Consider the following 9,573-nt stretch of genomic DNA (forward strand, 5'->3'; position numbering starts at 1 on the left):
TGAGTGGCTGACTAGCGGGCCCCGCTAGTCAGGCCAGAGGGAGGGGAGAGGGAAACAGAGGAGCGCGGCGCTTCGCCGGAGCTCACGCCGACGATGGGACTTCTTGGAGGCAAACTAGAGGGAGGGATCGACGGAGAAGGCGATTGCGCACCTACCCGTACCCGTGGCTAACGGTGGGATCAACGGAGGGATCGACAGAGAAGGCGTGGCTAACGGTGGCCGGACGGCGTGGGATTTGACCTCTCCATTGTCAACAGAGGGCGGGGGTTGCCGGAGTTGAAGAAGACGATGGCTTGGGGCGGCTCCAGGGGCTCTAGCTAGGTGCGTTGGCTTCATGGAGGAGAGGCGGAGGCTCTGGCGGGGTCGCCTTGACTTGGAAGAGGACGGACCTGCGGGAACGATCCAGAGGGGATCGCCGGCGAGCTCGGCTCCGGGACGGCATCCCACGGCCTGCCCGACCAGGCTGCGGCTTCTAGTGGCTCTAGGAGGGAGTGAGAGTGGGTTGCGATGCTCCAGGAGGCTGCAGAGGGGGGCTTTTATAGGCAGGGCGGCGAGGAGGGCTTGGAATCTGCTGGAGGACTCCTGTCCCCGGCGCCCGGCGACGAACGGTGCCAGAGAGCGATGGAGAAGGCGACAGAGGTCACGCAGCCACTGTACGCGGGCGCGGACAAGCACAGGAACGAGGGGGAAAGAGACGAACACAGTGCGCGTGCACTGTGCCATTGGCCGGACCGTGCCCGTGCTCGCTGCGGCGAGCTCCGGCGTCGGCGAGCGGCAGGGTGGAGTTATGGAGGTGGAGACAAGGATGGTGGCAAGGGGTGGCACACTCTAGCCGGCCGAGCAGCGAGCACGCGCTCAACAGAGGCACTGGCGACACGTAGAGCGCGCGTTTGGCATGCCAGCACGCTCGGACGAACGCAGTCACCGCGCGGACCGTGACATCAGGCCACCTACGCACTAACAAGGATGTCTGGCGTGTTGTCCTTAGTAAACTAAGGTGTTACCATGGCTCGGTTTGGTTCCAGGTGCAGTAGAAGTAAACTGGTGATGAGGTTAAGTTACTGGACAGAAACTTTGGGGAGTTACTATGGTCAAACCACAGGGATTCAAGGGCTGAGCTTTGGGGTTTTACTATCTCTTACTAAGGTAAATAAGCTCAGGGAAAACTAGCTACATTGGAGCTAGTAAAAAGATAGTTGCTGTAGAAACTACCATTTCAGCCTAGAAGTGATTTTATTTTATGTAGCCAAAATACTCCAAAGAGTGGGGAAATATTTTTGCTCAGAAATGTGCCCTAGGGTCCAAAGAATAATTGGGATTTTTCTCAGGATGTTTGGGGCAAGAGAAATTAGGGTTGCTTTGGAGCTTAAGGAGTTAGCTAGGGTTTTGGAGGCAAAAATGAATATTTTTCATTTAAGAAAAATATTCCAAGCAATATTGTTGGGTTGGCCAGGGGTGAAATGATGGCTTAGAGGAGGAGAGGGAACACTTGGGTGAAAATCAAGGGATACCCAAGTGGTTAAGTCCAAATGAAATGATTCAAAACTCCAAATCCAAAATCAACTCAGCTGAAAATCAAGCAAAGAGAAGAGGGAATAAACCAGGCTATCACAAACCTCCCCCACTTAGAATGAATCTCGTCCTCGAGATTCGGTTTCTTGGGAAAACCATTCTGGATAACATGCCCTTAGAAATTCTTCTGATTCCCAGGTTGATTCTGACTCGGTATGATGCATCCATTGAACCTTGTAAAACTTCCGTGACTTACTGCGAGTGACCCTTTCCATCTGATCCAAAATTTTCACTGGCCTTTCTTCGTAGGTCAAGTCCTTTGCCAGTTCTATCTCTGCCAAATCGGTCTTTTTCTCAGGTGGTGAGATGCATCATCGCAGTTGTGAAATGTGGAACACGTTGTGCACGTCTGACAGTTCAGGGGGCAGCTCCAACTGATATGCCACAACATCTACTCGCGTCATGACGGGAAATGGACCAATAAACCTGGGTGCCAATTTTCCACGGGTCTGGAACCTTTTTATTCCTTTCATGGGTGTGACTCGAAGGTAGACATGTTCTCCGGGTTCAAAACTGATCTGCCAGTGCTTTGCATCATAATAACTTTTTTGTCGCGATTTGGCCATTTGTAATCTGTCTCGGATCTCCTTGACTTGCTTTTCGGCTTCCAGCATGAGATCTGTTCCGAAAATACGGCTATCTCCGGTTTGAGACCAATTTAATGGAGTGCGGCACTTACGGCCATACAAAGCTTCATATGGTGACATCTTTAAACTAGTCTGGAACCCATTGTTATACGAGAACTCGGCTTACAGCAAGCAATCTTCCCATTGTGGTCCTTGGGCCAAACCACAGGCTCGGAGCATATCTTCGAGTATCTGATTACTCTTTCTGTTTGCCCATCCGTCTGAGGATGACAAGCGGTACTGTATTTCAATTCCGTTCTGAGGGCCTGATGGAGATGGGACCGGAAAGCAGAGGTGAAAAGTGAACCTCGGTCAGAAGTGATGGTTCGGGGAACTCCATGCAAACTGACAATCCTGGATACATACAGTTGGGCAAGCTCATCTGCTCGCTATAAGGTTTTGACTGGGAGGAAGTGGGCCACCTTGGTTAATGTATCCACTATGACCCAGATTGCATTATTTCCTCATCGGGCCCTGGGTAATCCTATGATGAAATCCATACAGACATCGTCCCATTTCCATTGTGACACGGGCAGTGGTTGGAGAAGTTCGGCTAGTTTCTGATGTTCTGCCTTAACTTTGTTGCATATGTCGCAACAGGCCACAAAATAAGCAATGTCTCTCTTCATTCCATCCCACCAGAATATTTGTCGAAGGTATTCTTACGTTTTTGTACCTCCAGGGTGGATCGAATACGAGGATTTTCGTGGGCTTCTAACAAAATTTTCTGCTTTAGATCAGCTTGATTAGGCACACAAATCCTTCCCCTGAGTCGGAGGGTACTGCACTGATCCTTCGAGAAATCGGATGGCTTGATGCGTTTCTGCAGATCGACATTGCCTGACTGGGCCTTACGGATTTCTTCCACAAGAGTAGGGGTAACCGTTAGGATATTGGCAAGGCCAGCCTCAACTATGACCAGGTTGAGCTGAGCAATTTCTTCTTTAAGTTTGGAAGGCAGAGATTCCAACATGACGTTTAAACTGATGGGCTTTCGACTGAGTGCATCGGCAACCACGTTGGCCTTACCCGAATGATAATTTATTCCAAGATCATAATCCTTGACCAACTCCAGCCATCTTCGCTGACGGAGATTTAAATCGGGCTGAGTAAATATGTATTTGAGACTTTTGTGATCGGTAAAAATTTGGCACCTTTTTCCAATAATGTAGTGTCTCCAAATTTTAAAAGCATGTACTACCGCGGCCAATTCTAAATCATGAGTGGGGTAATTTCCTTCATGGGGTCGTAGCTGCCGGGAGGCATAAGCTACCACCTTGCCATCTTGCATAAGCACACACCCAAGTCCTTGCCGGGATGCGTCACAATATACATCAAAGCTGCGATAGATATCTGGAAGTGTTAATACTGGCGCAGTCGTTAAGCGTTTCTTTAACTCGGTGAAACTTTTCTCACAGTCTGACGTCCATTCAAACTTCTTATCCTTTTTAAGCAGCTCCGTCATGGGCTTAGCAATCATGGAGAACCCTTCAATGAAACGACGGTAGTATCTGGCTAATCCAAGAAAACTCGGGATCTGGGACACGGTGGCGGGTGGCAACCAGTCGAGCACATCTTTTACTTTGCTTGGGTCCACGGCTATACCTTCAGTGGATAGCACTTGCCCGAGGAATCCAACTTGCGTGAGCCAAAACTCGCATTTACTGAATTTGGCGTATAACTGGTGCTCACGGAGTCGTTGCAACACTGCGCGGAGGTGTCCCTTATGCTATTATTCACTTCTTGAGTAAATAAGTATATCATCGATGAAGACGACCACGAACTTATCGAGGTAATCCATGAAAACTTTGTCCATCATGTGCATGAAGAAAGCGGGGGCGTTGGTGAGGTCGAAGGACATGACGGTATATTCATAGAGACTGTAACAAGTGGTGAACGCGGTCTTGGGGATATCCTCCTTTTTAATTTTGAGATGGTAATATCCAGTCCGCAAATCAATCTTTGAGAATACCTTGGGTCCACTGAGCTGATCAAACAAATCATCAATTCTTGGCAGAGGGTATTTTTTTTTGATCGTGACATCATTCAACTGTCGGTAGTCCACACACATACGAAGGCTGCCATCTTTCTTGTCCACAAAAATAGCGGGTGATCCCCAGGGCGAGGAACTGGGGCGGATATATCCTTTTTTGGAGCATTTCATCGAGCTGTTTCTTTAGCTCCACCAATTCGAATGACGACATTCGATAATATTTCTTGTGTATTGGTGTGGTCCCGGACACAAGTTCTATTGCAAACTCAAGCTCTCGGTCAGGTGGCATGCCTAGGAGTTCTTCTGGGAATACATCAGGAAACTCACTGACAACCGGAATTAATTCCATTTCTCCTATTGCTGTGAAAACCATTTCCTTGGAGGGTATGCTTCTACGAGCAATAAACTTGGTAGCTTGTCCATCTTGTCCGGTCAAGTTGACTTCTCGGGTCGCACAATTTATGCATACTTGGTACTGAGTCAGCCAATTCATACCCAAGATAACATCCAATTTATCAGACTCAATAAGTATCAAAGACGTTGGGAAACGGATTCCGTTGATACTGACTTCCAGATTGCGGCAGACAAGATTGCTTTGAATAAGAGATCCCGGGGTTTGTACCAGCATATTCTTGCCCAAAAGTGAACAAGGAAATTGGTTTTGGGCAACAAAACTCCGAGAAATAAAAGAGTGGGAAGCCCCAGAGTCAAATAAAATTATTGCAGGTATGTTATTAATAGAGAACATACCAATGACAACTTCGGGATTTTCTTGGGCTTCGTCAGCTGAAATATGATGAACGTATCCCGTGACGTCGTGCTGACTTGGACCGGCTTCCAAATAATGGATTTGAGGCTTGAACATAGCATTGGTCCTGTTGTTCTTGGGACACTGTTTGGCATAATGTCGGGTTTGTCCGCAACTATAACAGGAATTGTTGTGCAGGCGATTCTCCATGACTGGGTTGAGCACGTCATTCTTGACTTGGGTGGTGGTCTTGTTAACATTTTGTTGCCAACTAGGCTGGTACGCCACCGGAGTTGGCTGCCAGGTACGAACCTTCTGCACCGGTGGCATTTCCTTCTTGGGCTCAAACTTGCGCTTGTGATCGTTATGGGCAGACTTATTATCTGATACGAGCTTGTGTTCCCTTTCAGAAATGAAAGCCTTGTTCACCAGGGTTTGAAAATCTGGAAAATCGAACACACTGAGAGCACAGCGAAGTTGCGGGTTTAATCCACCAAGAAATCGGTCCATCTTCCTTTCTTCAGTGGCCACGTCATATTGAGAGTAACATGATAGGTGATTGAATTTCTGCAACTATTCTCCCACTGACTGACTTCCTTGGAGGAGCGTGAGGAATTCACGCTGCTTAGTCTTCATAATTCCCACAGGGATGTGATATTTCCGGAATTGCTCCTTGAATCTTGACCAGGTAATTGCTTCATTCTCAGTCCCTATGGCTTTCTCATTTCCCACCATATGGCAGCAACGCCTTCTAGCTAATGTTTTACAAATGGAACTTTATCCTCTTCATCAGTTCGAGCAACCTCAAGTTTCTTTTCCATAGTTCTTATCCAATCATCCGCATCCAAGGGATCAATGGCCTGACTGAAACTTGGTGGCTTAGTCCTTTGAAAATCAGATAGCTTGGAGTGAGGGGCGGGCTGATTTCCATTCTGTCCAACCATTGCTTGAATACTTCTGAATATTTCCATTAGATCATTGTTTCGTGGTTCCTCGAACATACGCATAATTTGCTCGGTGGAGGGTGGATTTGGCGGTGGTGGAACGTACGGCTCGGGTGATTGTCCTGCCTGTCGTGCGGAACACCGAACAGGAGAACCCTCGTGAACGTTGCTACTGCTGCCTCCCCGCATCATCCTAATATTGATTTTTCCCAAATCAACGAAACCGAGATGAGAAGCATTCAACAAAAACTGGGGAGAAGCCAGCAACAAAAACCAGGCGAACCGAAAAGACGAAGAAAATACAACGAATAAAATAAAGTCCAACATAATTATACATAGACTCATACATGAAAGATAACAACATGCCAGGTCCAACTACCCTCATACATGAAACGAAATATCATAACTGGTACGACTACATCTGTACTCCATCCCGATGACTGAGAATACTCGAAAAGTTCTACTGCTCGGCTGGCGCTGCGGGGTCCTCTCCTGAAGCAAACTCGGATCCGGAACTGACGGGGTAAACAGAGACCTCCGGGTTAAAAGTGACACGACGATGCTGCCTTGAGGGCTCTTCCTCTGGGGCAGGTGCAGGGTGGATCATCGGGGCTGTAGGAGTGGCGAGGACTGAAACCCACTCAGCAAGAGCACTAAGTGGACTCGCAGTCGCGGTGCCCTAGCTACTCGGGGGAGTAATTGGAGAAACAGGGGATCTAGAACTGGCAGGAACGTAGGGAATAAATCCTACAGATGGAGAAGTAGTGTCTGAGCGAGTAGAGACTAAAGTAGAGGCTAAAGCAGTACAGGCACAACTCAGCTCACGAGCCAGCTCGTAGATCGGAAGATAGCTAGCAGTGATGTAGCGAGAAAGGTGGCTAGCTACACTATCAGACACCGGATCAATGATAGGGAAGCAGACACGACCATTATCGTGGAGAGAAGGATAGTAATGGGAACCTGGGTGATTCTGCATCCGGACCTCGTTGTAGCGGAGCTCAACAAGTACCTCGAATGCAGCAAACTGGACGGCCTAAGAAGCGGAAGAAGCATAGTCGCTACGAGAGGTACGAGTGTAAGAGCCGGAATCAGAACTGGTGCGCAGAGTAACCACGGCGTGATACTTATACACTGAGTCAGCTAGGCGCTCCCGGTACACACGATAGACTGGATCGTTTCCGTGAGGGTACAACCGACACCACACGTTACGAAGGAGATGCGACGACGTGTACGGCATGAGCTGCAACTAGCACGGATACAGCACCGGAGCCATCTACACTCACAACCATTAGCAGGTTAGCATAGAAAAATATAATCTATGCAAGCAATGCAACGACCAGCTACAGTTATTACCGACACTCAGCTACAACTCGTATCTAGCGTCCAGTTAACTCAGCTTAGTCTAGTGTGGCCTACAGTCAGCGCGGCTCTGATACCAAGCGTTGTGGCACCCCGGCTCAGAGCGACCGGGTCACCTTGCATTGCCAGCCCAGAGACCTTGTCTTCTGGTAACACACAACAACATGGTACAGAAAACAACCGCTTTATTCATACTAGCGGAGCATAGTTCATATTACAACAGTTAGCGAGGCCAAGCGGCACACATGGTGCGGCTGAACAATATGTACATTATTTAGTGAACATAAAGGCGTCGATCATGACAACTACTCGGCAGCGGAACAACGTCGTAGCGGGACTCCATAGCACAAGGACACCGATGTGGACACGGTCTAGACTCGGACATCACTCCTTTCCAACAGGACTTTCCTGAAATCTGGCATGACACGCCAGGTCAGTACATTGAATGCACTTGCAAGCTCACAATAAGCATAAACATGATGGCAGACAATATCATGATATCTATCCAATTAAACAACAATGCAGCCATATATCCAACATGCTATGACTATGCTCAACAGGTACTCATCCTCCCGACTTGCTTACCAGATGTGACCAATAAACATGATAGTACCAAAAACACACTCGTGATCCTTACGGCGATCACAACCTGAACAACTCGTGGCCCGTGATCCTTACGGTGATCACAACCCGACCAACTCATGGCCCGTGATCCTTACGGTGATCACAACCCGACCAACTCATGGCCAACTCAACACGATGACCTCACTGCCATCCTTAGTGCAATTTTAGTGTGCATATTTATCAAGTGTTAACCCATGGTGTACCCTACTTTCGAGCGTGTCCGTAACCGTGGACTCGGCTATCAACAGATTAAAAACACTCTGCAGAGGTTAGTACACTGTATCCAGACTACAGAACCCATGGCCTCGCACTCCCATTCGAGTGGACCAACAGCGTTCCGATGAAACCATTTCATTGTCATGACACTCTCCCGGCCCTTCCGACTCAGACCCCACTAGGCTAGTCCTGGGTGGCCCCGTGTCTACCTCCAGACACCTCGACCACCGTCGTGGCCACGTTCCACTCTGGGACCCGGTACCAAAATTAACTTAACAACGGGCTCACAAGGTTATGCTTGCGTACCGGGCCAGGGTACGACACGCCCATAACCTTCCCTAAATGGAGGCACCGAACAGAGGCACGACCATGAAACACATTAAGGCCGTCCCATACCGGCAAATGTGGTTGCACTAGGATAGACTCGTTTCAGCGGCACCACGACCCAGTCAAAAACATGTTCAAGTTGAATTATTAATCAGGTTCAACTTAATGTGAAAAAAAACTGGTGTCATACTGCCATACTATGCATCACTTAACGTATGCATCACATAACCATGCAAATACTACACCAACCATGCTCCTACGGAGCCATCATCAACTCATGCTACTATTCTGGTTAAAATCTCACTTTACTTATACCAGAACCATTTCTAGCATTATCATCATTATTCATCATGCAAAATAATATTTAAACTTCTCATCAAACTCTATGACCATATTATTTATTTATCACTTGCAACTAAGTTCTCCTTATCTTGCCGACAATGTTTACTTCAAACTTTCTGAAGTTCAAGTATTTTAACATAACAAGCATATAACAAAATATATATTTATTATATAACGAATTTAAATGCATCAATATTCATGAATAGAAGTATGAAAATCATAAATATTGAAGTGGCACCATGCAAATGTTATTGTGGCTTGCCTTAGAACTGATGAGGTTCACAAAGCTCCTGGTGATCCTTCAGACAACCCAACTCTTCTGAAAATATTCAAAACCATAAAAAGAAAATATCAAGAAACCTTCTGAAAATTGCCAGAAAATCTAGAAAGCAAGGAAAAATCCCATATTTTGGGTGTTGTTAGATTTTTGGACACAGAACACGATGCAATAAGAATCACTTCATTTGGACTTGTAGATAAAAAGTTATAGCCATTTTAAGTCTCCTGGAATTTAAATGAATTTGAAATAAAAACAGAGGGGGGGGTGACGTCGAAGGCGTAATCTCCCGGGGCGCCACCACTCATACCGCTTCACGCGCATAATGAGTGGCTGACTAGCGGGCCCCGCTAGTCAGGCCGTAGGGAGGGAAGAGGGAAATAGAGGAGCGCGGTGCTTCGCCGGAGCTCACGCTAGTGATGAGACTTCTTGGAGGCAAACTAGAGGGAGGGATCGACGAAGAATGCGATTGCGCACCTGCCCGTACCCGTAGCGTGGCTAACGGTGGATAGACGGCGTGGGATTTGACCTCTCGAGTGGTGACA

This window comes from Triticum dicoccoides, chromosome 5B, assembly GCF_002162155.2.
Source record: "Triticum dicoccoides isolate Atlit2015 ecotype Zavitan chromosome 5B, WEW_v2.0, whole genome shotgun sequence".
NCBI classification, from domain to species: Eukaryota; Viridiplantae; Streptophyta; class Magnoliopsida; order Poales; family Poaceae; genus Triticum; species Triticum dicoccoides.